General features: G+C 46.8%; 1 protein-coding gene across 7 annotated transcripts in view; it reads right to left on the bottom strand.

Annotated features, from left to right (window-relative positions):
- Positions 1-15,549, bottom strand: part of LOC139276702 (bis(5'-adenosyl)-triphosphatase-like) — a 1,572,769-nt gene that overhangs the window by 1,300,363 nt on the left and 256,857 nt on the right. The window contains exon 1 of one of the 7 annotated variants that reach the window (XM_070894672.1): positions 7,957-8,048. The exons of the other annotated variants lie outside the window; for them this stretch is intronic. The gene's annotated coding sequence lies outside the window, so the exon portion shown is untranslated. Of the gene's footprint in view, positions 1-7,956; positions 8,049-15,549 lie in introns of those variants that run through there. 7 annotated transcript variants of the gene reach the window in all.

The raw sequence follows: 15,549 nt of genomic DNA, 5'->3' as shown, positions 1-15,549 counted from the left end.
CAGGTGCAGACCGTCCGGTTTGTACTGGTCCCACCTCCCCCAGAACCGGTTCCAATGTCCCAGGAATTTGAATCCCTCCCTTCTGCACCACTCCTCAAGCCACATATTCATCTGAGCTATCCTGCGATTCCTACTCTGTCTAGCACGTGGCACTGGTAGAAATCCTGAGATTTACTACTTTTGAGGTCCTACTTTTTAATTTAGCTCCTAGCTCCCTAAATTCGTCTTGTCGGACCTCATCCTGTTTTTTACCTATATCGTTGGTACCTATATGCAATACGACAACTGGCTGTTTACCCTCCACCTTCAAAATGTCCTGCACCTGCTCCGAGACATCCTTGACCCTTGCACCAGGGACGCAACATACCATCCTGGAGTCTCGGTTGCGGCCGCAGAAACATCTATCTGTTGCCCTTACAATCGAATCCCCTATCACTGTAGCTCTCCCACTCTTTTTCCTGCCCTCCTGTGCAGCAGAGCCACCTACGGTGCCATGAACTTGGCTGCTGCTGTCCTCCCCTGATGAGTCATCCCCCTCAACAGTACCCAAAGCAGTATATCTGTTTTGCAGGGGGATGACTGCAGGGAACCCCTCCACTACCTTCCTTCAACTGCTCTTCCTGTTGGTCACCCATCCTCTATCTGGCTGTGTAACCTTTACCTGCGCTAAGACCAACTCACTAAACGTGCTATTCACGTCATTCTCAGCATCGTGTATGTTCCAGAGTGAATCCACCCGCAGCTCCAGTGCCACAATGCGGTCTGTCAGAAGCAGCGTCCCTGACCTCCCACATAGTACAGGAGGTGCATAACATGTGTCCGAGCTCTCCTGCCATGACTTAACCCCTAGATTAACTTAATTTGGCAACAATAATGCTAAAGGTTACTTACTGATAAAGAAAATACCAAAACTGTCTCTGATGGCTCCAACTCCACGTCAGGTGCCTAATCCACCAATACCTATTTCAGAGCCCACCTCTGTACCCTCTCCACTGTCACAATGTCCCACTGTACTACAGTGACCAGAACAATTCCGTATTTCAGTTGAGGTTGAACAAGCACTCCATTCAAGCTCACTGGTGCACTGTCCCTCTGGCGACATAACTTTCAATTTTGTTTGACTTTTTCACTGATGTTGCACAATAAGCTGCTGATTTAAATAACCTATCCATTAGATTTTTTTTCTGTGTCTTGTACAAATGATGAGGTGGTTCATCCGATACTCATACTATTTTCTCCCGCTGTTCAACCTCATTAGGGGGAAATTTGGTGACTCAGCGGCCCCGTGCCCGCCCCAAACAGGTATTAGGTCCCATCAATATGCCAATCAGGGGCCTACGGCATGTTTCAGACCATGCTGTCAAATTCGGCAGAAATTGGGCAGAGCATGCGCTATACTTGCTCTGCTCAATTTTTCTGGGAGTACTGTAGCATAACCAATGGTCCTTAACGAGACTTCAAGAGACCACTGAGGAACAAGCAAATTTCTTAGTTTTTAATCATCTCAATGTAGAATAAGGAGGAGCAGGAATACTCCTTTGGTTCCACAACAATACTAACAGTCGCTGCAGATTCGTGTTCGCCCCCTTCCATTCGCACCCTCGCATGACTAACTCAGTGACTGAGCTAATGAATTTTGAGAAGGCCCTGAGTGTTGAGCTGCATCGGAACACGAGTTTGGTCTCTGCAGCTCTCTGGTTTTATGGGAACGAGACCTAAGGCCCAGTTTGGAGAGCGCCTCGGGTCTCCATCTTCAGACTTGAATTCGAGATACGTCACCCACTTCACAATGGGAGCTAATTTCCTGGCCATCATTTTGTTTCCATTCATATTAAATGACACCTGCCACTTTTGAGGCCTTAGGTACAGGTCCTCTGGAAAGGCTGGCACTGAAAATCAAGAAAGTGCGAATCAGTAGAAATATTTTTACAATGGATACATCAACATCATCATAGGCAGTTCCTCGGAATCAAGGAAAACTCGCTTCCGCTCTTCACATGAGTTCTTAGGTGGCTGTACAGTCCAATAAGAGAACCACAGACTCTGTCACAGGTGGGGCAGATAGACGTTAAGGGAAGGGGTGGGTGGGACTGGTTTGCCGCACGCTCTTTCCGCTGCCTGCGCTTGTTTTCTGCATGCTCTCGGCGTTGAGACTCGAGGTGCTCAGCGCCCTCCCAGATACACTTCCTCCACTTAGGGCAGTTCTCTGGCCAGGGACTCCCAGGTGTCAGTGGGGATGTTGCTCTTTATCAGGGAGGCTTTGAGTGTGTCCTTGTAACGTTTCCTCTGCCCACCTTTGGCTCGTTTGCCGTGAAGGAGTTCCGAGTAGAGCACTTGCTTTGGGAGTCTTGTGCCAGTCATGCGAACAATGTGGCCTGCCCAGCGGAGCTGATCAAGTGTGGTCAGTGCTTCAATGCTGGGGATGTTGGCCTGGCCGAGAACGCTGATGTTGATGCATCTGTCCTCCCAGGGGATTTGTGGGATCTTGTGGAGACATCATTGGCCCAGCGACTTGAGGTGCCTGCTCTACATGGTCCATGTCTCTGAGCCATACAGGAGGGCGGGTATTACTACAGCCCTGTAAATATTGATACATATTTAACTAGTGTACCACCAGAGGGTGGTGGTATATGGCTTCTCATCAGCCTGGACGAATGTTACAAGTGGGGTGCCACGGGGTCTATTTTGGGACCTCTTTTATTTAATACCTTCACAAATGATATGGAGCTAGGAGTCACAAGCATGGTGGCCAAAATTTGCAGATGATGCATAGCGAATTAAGATGAGAGACTCCAAAGCTCAGTCCTCATATACTGATGAATTGGGCAGACAGGTGGCAGATTAAATTCGATGTAGATAAATGCGAAGTGCTTCTTGTAGGGACAATAAATCCAGGAAGGGACGATTACTTAAATGACAGAAAATAATTATCGCAACAATGCTCGGTGGCAGTGAGTAAAGCAAATCAGATGTTGGGATGTATTAAAAGATCAATATTGAGCTGAAATAATGAGGTAATCATACCACTTCAGAAATCATTGGTGAGACCACACTTAGAGTATTATGTACAGTTCTGGATCACCACCGTCCAAAAAGGATATTGTAGCTATTAAAAGGATACAGAAGAGAGCAACCAGAATGATTATGGGGATGGCCAGGCCTCGGTTTTATTATCTCAATGTAGAGCAAGAAAGAGCAGGAATACTCTTTTCGCTCCACAACAATACCGCCAGATGTTGCGGACTCGTGTTCGCCCCCTTCCATTCGTACCCTCGCACGACTAACTCAGTGACCGAGCCAATGAATTTTGAGAAGGCCCTGAGTGTTGAGCTGCAGGTTGCCAGACCTCGGTTTTCTCACCACCTCACCGAAGGGCACTGCACAGCGCCGAGTTTACGGCTCGCATCTCGCCACAGGCAACTTGGCTCATACAGCAGTACCTGGTCTCCAGTCGTCTTGGACCTCCTTATCATTGGACCAAGAACTTGCTCTGCTAAACCTGTGTGGTAGCCGGTGTACAACTGCCACCCCACGTTAAAAGAACTCACATACAGGCATCATGGGGATGGAGGGATTGGATTATGCAAGTATGTAAATTGCACATGTTCTCACTGGAAAAGAGAAGGCTGAAAGGAGATATGATTGCTCTTTTTACGATTCTAAAGGGACTAGATAATGTAGACCATGACAAGCCACTTCACCTTGTCCAGAAGAATAGAAGGGGGGTAAATTCAAACCTCAGCTGCGGAAAATTTATTTCAGGGAGTGAGTGGTAAATCTGTGAAATGGATTCCCTAGATAGACCGTGAAAGTAGATAGCATTGCTTCTTTCAAGTGCACTTGCTTGGTTCCACTGTTACCTATCTAATCGTAGCCAGAGAATCACCTGCAATGGCTTCTCTCCTGCCCCCACATCGTTACCTCTGGTGTCCCCCAAGGATTTATCCTTGGGCCCCTCCTATATCTCATCTACATGTCGCCCCTTGGTGACATCGTCCGGAAAAACAGCGTCAGTTTCCACATGTATGCTGATAACACCCAAGTTCTACCTGTCCATGAGACCCACTTCCTGCTCCCTTCACGCTATTCCCACCAAACTGCTGACCACCCAGCTTCCTTTTTTGGCTCTTCTCTCAACCCCTCCACGGTCCGACAAGATGAGCAGAAATTTTCTCAAATTGAATATTGGGAAGACCGAAGCCATTGTTTTCAGTCCCCGCCACAAACTCCGTTCCCTAGCCACTGACTCCATCCCTCTCCCCAATCCCCAACTTCTGTCTGAGGCTGAACCACACAGTTTGCAACCTTGGTGTCATATTTGACCCCGAAATGAGCTTTTGACCACATAGCCGCTGCATAACTAAGCTCACCTATTTCCATCTCCGTAATACCGCCGGTCTCTGCCCTTGCCTCAGCTCATCCGCTGCTGAAGTCCTCATCCATACCTTTACCACCTATGAACTTGACTATTCCAATGCACTCCTGGCTGGCATCCCACATTCTACACTACGTAAACTAGAGGTGATCCAAAACTCGGCTACCATGTCCTAACCCGCTCACCCATCACCCCTGTGCTCGCTGACTTACATTGGCTTCTGGTAAAGCAACGCCTCGATTTCAAAATTCTCATCCTTATTTTCAAATCATTCCATCGCCTCACCCCTCCCCGTCGCTGTAATCTCCTCTAGCCCCACAACCCCGAGGTGTATTCCCTCCTCTAATTCTGCCCTCTTGAGCATCCCTGTTTATAATCACTCAACTATTGATGGTCGTGTCTTCTGTTGCCTAGGCCCCAAGCTCTGGAACCCCCTGCCTAAACCTCTCTGCCTCTCTATCTCTCTTTCCTCCTTCAAGATGCTCCTTAAAACCTACCTCTTTGACCAAGCTTTTGGTCACCTGTGCTAGTTTCTACTTGTGCGGCTCGGTATCAATTTTTTAAACCTCATAATACTCCTGTAAACACCTTAGGATATTTCACTACTTTAAAGCGCTATCTGAATATAAGTTGTTGTTGTACATTAAGGCCCCGAACCTGGTGGAAACTAAGTTCCGCCCAAGTGCGGCCCAAAGGACGGTACTTTAGTCGGAAGTTTCGTGGAAAAGTCCTGGAAAGACACCTGGCGGCAAAAAAGCAACTTACACCCTGAATCTGGGCGGCAGTGGGCGGGAGCTCCCAATCTCGACGGCAAATGCAATCCTCGGCAAAATACCGCCGAGGATTGAGTCAGGCCAGGGAGGAGGGGAACATATAAAATTTAAAATTTTGCAAAGAAAAACCCACTGGAAATCCTTCAGGGGATTCCCATCCATCTGAATCGCTGTAAAAAAAAAGGAAAGAAGGTTACTAACCTTTTTCTGCAGGTCTTCTTACTTACCGTTGAGGTTTGACCTGACTCCACGCAGCTGTCCTTCCCCCTGCTGCAGCAGACTCCCGCCCAGACCAAACTGGCAGCTCGGCGGGCGGGAGGACACTTATGCACGTTACGCACCAGCGGACGGTCCCCTGCGGTCTTTCCTCCCCGCCAGCGGGAGGCCTCCACCAAACTCGTTCGGAGGGGAGACCGCCCAGAAAGCTCGGCGGCAGCAGGCGCTAAGTCCAAGTTCGGGGCCTAAATCTCATATAAGTGCATACTCTTGCTTAGCTGACTACACAAATATGTGCAATGTGACAGCCAAGTTAGTTACCAGGAGGGCTCCATTTCTACAAATTCTTCATTCAGTTGCTTTGATCATTGGTAGGTTGTTGTGTTGTAATTTATAGTGTTAGTTTGAATTTTAATGAAGTTCTGAGAACACAGTGATCATTATTATTAAACATATTCTGAGAATTTGAGACCACAGGCTAAATAATCACAATCTTGAATTCTAATCGGCTTCTTGGGAACTTTCTCAGCCTCAGTGAAATGACTTCACTGCTACGAATGTCTTACAAATAAGCAAACCACAATAAAATGGCCTTGCACACAATGATTGGATTCTTCCCAGCCCTGCTAGTGCGGGTTTGGAGGCAGGCCCGCTGTCAAAATAGCCCTGATTGACAGCGGGGCGGAAGCCCACTCTGAACCCACCTCCATGTCAGTTTCTCAACTGTGGAGTCTGCCTGAAGCTCACAGACCCGACAGCAAGCTGCAGGCTGGTCAATTAAGGTACTTAACAGGTAATTTAAAGGTATTTAAGAGGATTATAACCAGGCACTTAGCATTTTACTCACTTTTTGACGAGTTTGCCGTCCCTCGGGGAATAAGTATGTCAGGTTCTCAATGACTCTCCATCACTTTGGCTAGTTGACAGCTGCAGAATTGGTATAAAAGCTACCATTTCACAGCTGTTCACTTTCCAATGTCAGAAACTGAAGCCTTCAGGATTTGAAAGAAACTTTTCAGCTGTATGCAGTTTGGAAATGTTTGCAGTGAACTTTCGATCCACTGTCACCTCCTTGGAGCAACCTGTCTCACCATTGACAGATCACTTGTCATCTCAACCTCACCTGTCATCTATTCCAGCAGCATCGGTGCCCTTGAAAAAAATCTCACCTTGGTCCTCAGAATCCCACCACGATCAGCCCCAACACCAGCAACACCAGGCAAACCAGCATCACAATCAGCAACACTAACCTTCTCCACACTCACCTGATGCTGCACAGGGCACCAGCACCTGACCAAATTGCTGTCCGGGACGGCCTCACCATGGCCACATTTACTTTACTTGACGATGTGCACCGTGGCTGCCACATGATACACCAGGTTGGCAATACCACAAACCAGCACCATAAACCATCCCTGCAATGCCCAAGCCATTCCTTTCATACTCATCACCATTCTGCAGGGTACCCTTATGTCTGACCATTCACTACAACTCACTAAGCCACTTCCAAAGGCGCACACAAATCTGTCCAAGATATCAAAGTGTTCAAAATAAAGATTTCATGTTTGACAACACATTAGCAGAAACTGTACATGAACATTGACTGAAACACTGTTAGTTGGTATGATTGGACAAGGATGAGTGTGAAGGGTGGCTGGTGAGATGGGGAATTGATAATATAGATAGAGAGAGAGAGAGAGGGATGGTGGGTGGTGTAAGGTAAGTTGCATGGTAAGTTGGTGTAAGGATGTGCAGGAGTAGGGTAGGGAAGGCAGAGTGATGTGGATGTGATGAGTGGCACAGCAGGATGAGGTTGAGCGCAGCTTTGCAATAACTGAGATCATTGAAAGGTTTGCGCCACTGCAGCCTGATCCTCCTGACAACATTCCTGGTTGTGTCCTCCTGTGCAATGTGGAAACAGGCTGCATTGGTGTCCAGTGTCTCTTGCGTCCACTGGAAGGGAAGAGAACCTCCCTGCTTGCTGTGACTCCCTCCTATGGGAGAGACTGGGTGCAGTGCTCTTCAGTGTTTGCAGCACCTCAATGCTGCAGAACACCGACGGAACTGTCAAAAAAAAGTTGGCCATGGTCCCTTTAAGGAAACCAGCCGATGACGTGTCATCAGACCCGCTTCCTGGTAATTGGCTGGGAACCTCGCAGGGCGGGCTTAACAAGCCCAATCAATGTAAAATCAGATCACCAGAGCTCCATGGAAGTGGGAGCAGGGTCGCAGTCCGCCACTTAGCCCGCCTCGGTAAGTAAAATCGTGGCCTATCTGTGTAGCACAGACTGACAATTTATACATCCATCTGTGCCAACGTTACTCTCACACATATCACAGCAGCATTCAATTGAACAGCATTTATTTTTTTCCTTTATAACTCATATTTTGTGATCCAAATGGCCAGAAGTTCAATAAAGCATAACTATAGATACAGTGTTTCAGTCTTCACTCATAAAAGCTCACAATTGGCTGCTCAAGTAAAATTATTCCTTTCATGCACCATCTGTCTTTTAGTAAATGAGATAGTAACTCAAAATGTAAGTGTTTTTGATAAATATTTTGATAGCATCTAGAAAATGCATTAATGACCTGAGAATCTGGAGTGCAAGCAACCTGTTCAGTATCGAATAACTCCACGAGGCTAAGTACGGTGAGCTAGTTCAGGCATGACCTTACTCCAGTTTATTTATTCTCAAAGTGAGGATTCAACATGGCTGCCAACATTATATACACGGCTTGCACGTGTCTGCCAGTGACCATTAGGACTCCGACAGTCGCGCCCTCCGGTGGCAGGTAAAACCCAGTGACACAACTTATTTGAAGTTCAGTTTTACAGGTGTCTGCAGCCCTCCTGTGCAATGCCCAAGTGGCCATGATTCACGTACAAGTCTATACAGTGAGCGTCAATTGGTTATTGATTATGGGGGACAATATCAGAGCCAATCCCCATCTGGAAGGAGCATGGAAGCCTTAGCAGGTTTTCTTCTTCCCCTTCTCTGGTCTTGGCACAATGCCGGCATTTATAGTGCCCTCACCTAGGCTGATAGCAGCTAATTCACGGAGCACAACTCGAACCTACCCGGCATGCAATTTTCTTTTTTTTACAAAAAACCTACTTGCACATAGATTTTTTTCCTATCTTGTTTCTTTAAAAAGAAAGTTTCACTTTTAAAACTAACTGTGTTCACCGTGCTCTGCTATGCAGCCCTTAATGTGATCCATTTCCTTTAGCAGATACTGGAGCTGATGTGTTAGGATAAGTCCACCCCAATGGGATGTCTCCATGGAATACATCTGCTCCAAAATACTCCTGTCAATTCAATTAGTGTATCTCTTGCTCTCCTCTCCCCAACCTTTCTGGCATCTATTAACTGAAACATTGCAATTTTTGGAACAAAATATTTTGTAATTTTATGGGAGGATTTTGGCTAACTCAGTACAGACTAACTGAAAATTTAGTTCTAGTGCCTGGAAAAGAAATCCATACTGCTGAGCATTACTGTAAAACAACAACAACTTGCAGTTATATAGTGCCTTTAACATAGTAAACATCCCAAGGCATTTAACAGGAATGTTATCAAACAAAATTTGACACCGGGCCACATAAGGAGATATTAGAGCAGGAGCTTGGTCAAAGAGGTACGTTTTAAGAACGTCTGAAAGGAGGAGAGAGGTAGAGAGAGACGGAGAGCCTCAGGGAAGGAATTCCAGGTACTGTAGCTGGTTGTATAGTATTGCTCAGCACTATGGATATTTCAGAGTCACAGAGGGCATCAATATGAAAGGCAGTTTGCCCCCAGATGATTGCTGGACATAAACAACTTCCTCTGTACTTAAGAAAGATTGGCAGCCTGGACCAATTACGATTCGAAAAAACCACTATTCCAACTTCATAAAACATGACCATTCTGCACATGAATGACTTGGTACATATTTACAAGCATACACGCAAGGCCAATAATTTGAATTTACTATTGTTTGTTCTGTCGGTAATAATTTGGCCAAAACAACTTTGCATTTTCTAATTAGTAGCAAGTAAGAAATAAGGAACTACCAACTGATAATATGCAACATTTTGTTTGTCTATTTCTGCTTATTTCATTATTGGATTTAATGGGCAGGATTTTAATCTGCAAATGCCCTGGAAGCGGGGGGGGGGGGTGCGCCGATAGCGTGTGGGAAGCCCAGAAATATGTTCAGCGCATCTGTCAGTGGCGTTTTATCTCAGCCACCTCATTATCATTTTCTTTCCAGTTTTCCGTCCAATCAGCGGCAGCAGGCGTGACGTGGACTCGCATGACACGATCTCAATTCCAGTATTTAAAGGGGCAATCCAAACATGCAAGTTGAAGAGTTGTAGTTGGCGGTCAGAGAACTGCAAGTATTGCGATGGATTCGAGACAGGAAAGAGCTTCAGATAGTTGCCTCCTTGGATGTGCTACTGGGGTCTATGAGGAGCTGGAAGGAGATATTCTTCCCTAGCAACGGGAGGAAGAAGTCTGCTGCTGAGACAAAGAAGGGATTATTGGAGGCTTCAGAGTAGGTCAGCAGCAGGAGCGTGGTGCCATGCCCCTGGATACAAGGCAGAAAGTGGTTTAATGACCTGAGCATAGCAAGAAAGTTGGATGCAGTGCCACATTCAACTGTGCATATCACCTCACCTCCTCTCTCTGCCTTCTCAAGCCTACTCCATCACTCCTCACACCCACCTGCCCTGCAGGTGCACCCATTCTTCTCTTTATATCCAGTTCCTCACATCCCCATCTATCCAGCCACCATGCCCACTCACCCTCATCCTTATGCAAGCCATATGTCTCCCTCATAGTCACCCTTATTAAATGCACTCTATCCATCAGATGTACATACGGCTTACACTCACTGATACGTCTCCTTTTTATCTTCTTGCAGGAGAAGAGAGCATAGAACAGCAGGGAGAGGGAGAGAACTGGAGGGACTCCTCCACAGATCATGCAGCTGACAACTGCAGGAGGAGGAAGCACTGGAGATCAGTAGAGTTATGGCGTCCCTGGCTGTCAGAGATGGGGAGATCCCAGCTATCTGGTGACACAATTAAATAAAAACCGACCACATGTCATACAGCACTCAGTCATGTTGACAACAGCGAATGAAATATTATCTTCATCATGATAACTTTCAACATTCTTGCCTTGCCACGACGAATTCACATCTTATCTTTGCCAAGGCATGCAGCAGGAATCGGTGGATGTGATCGGCGATGAGTCCTCAGAGGAGCTGAGCCCTTCTGAAGGTGCACCGTCACAGGGCTCATGCAGACCGTGGACCAGCTCAGATACTCACATTTTGGTGGGACCAGTAAGGCAGATAATTGGTGACTCACACTTCACAAGCAAGCAAGAGCAGATGGTGGAAACAGAGACAGCAGTGGAGAATCTGCATCGGAGGGCACAGCCCACTCCAAGCTCTGTTCAGCTGGACACAGATGCAGTACTTTGGGGGCCGTCGATGAAGAGGAGAATCATTGAGCGGCAGCAACAGGCAATGTGCGATGCACTGACAAGCCTTCAAAGTGCTGTCATCGCATTTGCAATGCGATTGGAGGAGTCCACCTCAAGCATTGGGGAGGGGGGAGTGGTATGTCACTGGCCACTGAGAATTTGTACTTTTCCATGGATAATGCCATGGACCATCAAATGCTCCAATCACGAGTCCATGCCGCCTGGAAGGCCACCGTGCAGACTCTGGATGCCGACATGTCTGCCACCTAGGTTGACAGATACCTTAGCCTTTGCTACCTTAGCCTTAATCTGCACCAAAGGCTTTGTTGTTGCACATGTCCCTGTAAGCTGTGCTATGTTTTATGCGGCCTGTTTCTTTTAATGAGTGGTCCCTTTAAATTTCTGCGCATGCGTGGTATTTACATCAGCGGCCTGCACAGGCTCTTTCGGATTACTGCACGGCTGCGCAAACATACCTGAGCGGGAACATCGGTATGCAGATGGGTGTCTCAGAAAATGTTTTGCTAAGTTTCTGTTCTTTAATTACATCACGTAAACGTTATTCTTTTTCAACACTTTTCCGTCTTGTCCATTCTTGAGTGCTGGGTGCTAAGTGGCCTTCTAAGTTGTTTGAGAATGAATCTGAGGACATGAATTAATGGGGACTAATTGTTGAAGGGGTGGTTGGTTGGTTGCAGGACTGTTTTGTGTTAGTGGCATTCGTGGGAGGTGGGAAGGTGCAGGAAGAGTGGCATCTGCATTTCCTTGCAACATGGGTCCACTGGTGCAGTCTAAGTGATACTTGCATTAACGTCATCCCTGGCAGCAATGCGAGCAGGTGCAGGTGCACTGCCATCATCAGCCTCCTCCTCCTCCACCCCCTCCGTATAGTCCGAGGAGGATCGGAGGTCTTTGCTTTGTTACCTTTGGTTGGTCCATGCCACACTGTTGCGCAGTGTTATGCAGTGCACAGCAAACCACGGCCATTCTGGAGACATTCATTGTAGCACTGTTGGGTTTCAGTAGTCGGGTTTTTGACGTGTGTCAGGAACGAAGTTTGCAGTTATCCCTCGTCACTTGGCGGCCACTCACTTGTCTTATGCATTTGCGGGTGGCCAACTGGGAGATCCTGGATCTGTTTCCGGCAGAACCTTGGAAAGATCTGCAAGCAAAAAAGTTGAGGGCGGTGGTGATTTTGAGATCCACTGATAACACGTGGCCATCAGATGTCTGCTGCCACCTGACATGACATCCTGAGCCTCCTGAGACACTGGTGTTCATACATGTCAAGGAAACTCAGCCTCTGCCTGCAGATCCTGTTTCGTGGATATTGCCTCTTGCAAGCTGCTTCTCTCTGCTGCTTCCCTCTCTGCTGCGGAGCTACAGGTCTGTGAGTAGCAGGCTACTGTGGGTACTGTTGCTGGTCATCTTGGTCCTCATCTAAGGTCCAATCTAAGGCATAAGCGACACCCATCCTGATGTTATAGAGAAAACCTCTAAAGTGCAGAAAGTTACCTCCAAATTGTGGAAAGTAACCTCTCTGCAAAAGTACTGTGAACAAACCCTTTCCCACAAGGAGGTAAGAAAGCAGCTGTGAGTACAGAGTATTTATTGGCATATTTACCTGAGATTGATTCAGCCCCCTCAGTTGCATCTGTGCACATGCCTTGGTTTCACTGGCGAGTTTCAGGAAGCCCGGGAAATCTGTGGATCCGACGTTAAAGTCAAATGTGTATGTTCATATCGCCCGAATTGAGCAATTCGCATATGGACATTGGTCACCCGCCTCTCTCTTGGGGGCGGTAGAGCGCACGCAACCTAACGCACTCGAGTTAAACGTGGAAGTTGGTGGGTTGGAGCCGGCTTCCAAACGAACTGACATTTTTCCCAGTTTTAACCTCACACCCACCTCCCCGCACTTTTCCAGGTTAAAATTCAGTCCAATTCATCTGTTCTAAGCATCTATGCTGTCTAAGATGTGAAATGTGAAAACTATTCCTTTGTTCTTCCTTCATTATTAACCAACTTTCTCCCACAGAAATAAGTAGAACCCTGTGGGTCTCCAGTCCTGAATAGGAGGTGATTAAACACACATGAAATTCAGAGCACAACACAGAGGTAGGCATTGTGCCAGCTGCAATTCTACTGCAGCTGGACAAAAAAAAGCTATTGAGATTACTTCTTCTGGATGTCTTGCTGAAATGGATGGTGGATCACACTTGTGTATTGCTCTTTTGTAGTTAACGTGAACAAAATATGCAATGCAATAACAGTTCCAAAAATGGAATATTATTGGGATAGATAAGACAAATAGTGATGGATTGTTTCCACTGTTTGATAAGACCATAACAGATGGCATAAATTTAAGATAATTATTGCAAGAATTGAAGGACAGTTTGAAAAATATTCCTTTACATAGAGGGTAGTTATAATGTGGAAATTTCAGCCATAAAATGTTGTTGTTTAAATTCTTTTAATCATGATTTTGGTCGTTGCTTTAAAGAAAAAGAGGAATATTAAAGGATAAAGGATAAAGGATAAAGAGTGGTTTAGGTGGAGAAAAGCGCTGGCACAGATTTGGAGAACCAGATGACCAGTTTCCATGTTGCGTAAATTCTGTGATTTCAATGAGATTTAGTGACCCTGAACAGTTCACTGAAAAACAAAACAAAGGTTGAGGGCTTAATTGTCAGTCACTCCTACGATTGTTAATTCTGACATTCTTAACACTGGAAAAGAAAGAGGTAAAAATAATCTGGTGTTACTTAGGTGCTTTAAACATATTGGCCCCAAGTTTCCACACGATAAAAAACGGGTGCCCCTCCGAGCTGGGCGCCCGTTTTTTGCGCCGGAAAAAAAACGCGCGATTCTGGAGCGCCCTGCAGGTCTATGTCTGCTTGGCGCGGCGCCCAGGGGGCGGAGCCTACCACTCGCGCCGATTTTGTAAGTGGGAGGGGGCGGGTACCATTTAAATTAGTTTTTTTCCTGCCGGCAACCCTGCGCGTGCGCGTTGGAGCGTTCACACACGCGCAGTGTGAAGGAAACATTGGCACTCGGCCATTTTTGTAATTCTTTGTAGCTGTTTAATTTTTGAACATTTTTTAATAAAAGCACATTGCCATCAGCACTGAGGCTTCTTGCAGCAGTGAGAAGGCTGCAGGAAGCCTCAGAAAGTTGAGGCAGTCGTTTCCCGACGGCCTCCCCCCCCTGCCGTCGGGAAATGGCTGAACTTGTGAGGCTTCCTGCAGCCTTCTCACTGTCTCCTTCCCACCCCCCGCCCGCTGTCTGGAACAGCTTCCTCCTCCCCCCCCGCCGCAGGACCGAACGGCTGCCTCCTTCCCCGCCCCCCCCCCCCACGGGAACGAACAGCTGCCTCCTTCCCCCCGCCGAAACGAACGGCTGCCTTCTTCCCCCCGCCCCCCCCCGCCCCTGCGGGAACGAACGGCTGCCTCAACTTGTGAGGCTTCCTGCAGCATTCGCCCTGCCTGAAGCACTTTCACACAGGTAGGAAGATGGTTTATTTAATCTTTTCTTTGCTTATAAATGTTTATTCAGGTTGGATTTATTTGTATAATATTTGTATAAGTATAAATAAGGATTTATTGTAGAATTTAATGACTTCCCTTCCTCCCCCCCCACCTCGTTCTGGACGCCTAATTTGTAACCTGCGCCTGATTTTTTAATGTGTAGAACAGGTTTTTTCAGTTCTACAAAAATCTTCACTTGCTCCATTCTAAGTTAGTTTGGAGTACGTTTTCACTGTGGAAACTTTGAAATCAGGCGTCAGTGGCCGGACACGCCCCCTTTTGAAGAAAAAATTCTGTTCCAAAGTTAAACTGTTCTAACTGACGAGAACTGCAGAAAAAAAAATGTGGAGAATTGCGATTTCTAAGATAGTCCGTTCTCCACCAGTTGCTCCTAAAAATCAGGCGCAAATCATGTGGAAACTTGAGCCCTAAAAATTGTAATAATATTCCCTTTAGGACGTACAAGAACTGTTATGCAGGAAATAGCATGAAGTCATTACTTGTTTTTATGTATTCCTGAGGTTCTGAACTTTGCTGGCAAGACTGGCATTTATTACCCATCACTCGTTCCTCTGAGAAGTTCCTCTTGAACCACTGCAGCCTGTGTGCTTAAACTGTTTCTATGATCCTGTTAGATAGGTAGTTCCAGGATTTTGACCCAGTGACATTGCAGGGGCAGGATGATGTGCGACTCAGAGGTGAATTTGGAGATGATGGTGCTACCATAATACCTGCTGCCCTTGTTTTTCCATGTGGTGGAGGTTGCAGGTTTTGGACGTGTTGCCAAAGAAGCCTTGGCGAATTGTTGCAGTGCATCCTGTCAATAGCACAAACTGCAGCCACGGTGCACTGGTGGTGGAGGGGTTGGATGTTTAGGTTGATGGATGAGATGCCAATCAAGCAGACTGCTGTTGTGCTTGTCGAGTCTTGTTGCAGCTCCATCCATCTAGGCAAGTTTTGACTAACGTGTGTTGCAGGTGATGTGGTGAGAGTTTCTGGATCCATCACCCTTCCATGCAGTGAGTTCCAGACTTGTAACAGAATACTCAGCATCTGACCAGCTCTGATGGCCAAGGCTTTATGTGACTGGCCCAGTTGCGTTTCTTGTCAAAGGTGACCCCCAGGATGGTGGGGGAGTCGGTGATGCCATAATCGTGCCATCTTCAAGAAAGGTGACA

The sequence above is a fragment of the Pristiophorus japonicus genome, chromosome 12 (genome assembly GCF_044704955.1).
Source record: "Pristiophorus japonicus isolate sPriJap1 chromosome 12, sPriJap1.hap1, whole genome shotgun sequence".
NCBI lineage: Eukaryota > Metazoa > Chordata > Chondrichthyes > Pristiophoridae > Pristiophorus > Pristiophorus japonicus.
Note: the sequence above shows the minus strand (reverse complement) of the source record. Positions and strands in the feature narration are given on the sequence as shown.